The sequence below is a fragment of the Apaloderma vittatum genome, unplaced genomic scaffold (genome assembly GCF_000703405.1).
Source record: "Apaloderma vittatum isolate BGI_N311 unplaced genomic scaffold, ASM70340v1 scaffold24475, whole genome shotgun sequence".
NCBI lineage: Eukaryota > Metazoa > Chordata > Aves > Trogoniformes > Trogonidae > Apaloderma > Apaloderma vittatum.
In genome coordinates, this window is record NW_009719156.1 from 1,477 (window position 1) to 2,298 (window position 822).

At 57.8% G+C, this 822-nt stretch overlaps 1 protein-coding gene across 1 annotated transcript in view; it reads left to right on the top strand.

Moving 5' to 3' along the window:
* Positions 1-822, top strand: part of SLC39A14 (solute carrier family 39 (zinc transporter), member 14) — a gene marked incomplete at its 5' end in the record, with an annotated part of 5,012 nt that overhangs the window by 471 nt on the left and 3,719 nt on the right.

The following is an 822-nucleotide window of genomic DNA, read 5'->3' on the forward strand; positions in this document are numbered from 1 at the left end:
CAGGGGTCTTCCCCGTCTCCCCGCGCCGAGAGCCTCGGTAATGTCTGGCCCTCGTTTCTTCTCGTTCCACAGTGTGGGGCTTTGGTTTTCTCAGTGTGTCGATGATTAACGTGGCCTCCCTGCTCGGAGTCTTCATCGTACCGTGTACCGAGAAGGCCTTTTTCAGCCGGGTCCTCACGTTTTTCATCGCGCTCTCCATCGGCACGCTGCTCTCTAACGCGCTCTTCCAGCTCATCCCAGAGGTGCGGTAGAAAGTCCCTGCCTCTCTCCCGTCTCCGAGGGGCAGCTCTCCGGGCACCCTCTCTGCCTCCACCCTGCCGAATCGAACCGATCCCTCTGTCACCCGAGGCTGAGGGCTTGTCTCAGGGGCTCTGCAGGGCTTTTCTCACCCCTCCAAGCACCAGGAAACTCGAGGGCGTGGGGAGGCCACGTCCTCCGGCCCTGCTGGGTCCTTGTGACGCTGCTGGCCAGGTCTGAGGTCTGGGAAGGTGCTGGGAGAAGCTGTTCACTCCTGCCCCGTGGGCTTCACAAGGGAGTTTATCCCTTGGAGGGACGCTCATGGCATGAGCTGGGTGGAAAGAGCTGCGAGGCGGAGGAAATGTCGGTGTAAAAACACTGAGAATGGCCCAGAGAAGCACCAGCTTCCTCCCAAGCCAGACGACTTATTTATCAATGTTTTAATTGCTTTTTCTCCCCGTTCCTCTGCCACAATTTACAAGGCCGACGTTCTCCCACGCGAGGTTTCCTGGTGCTCTGATGGGACCGACGGAAATACCGCAAATTAATTGGGTTGTAATTGCGCGGTTCTGGAGTTGAATAACT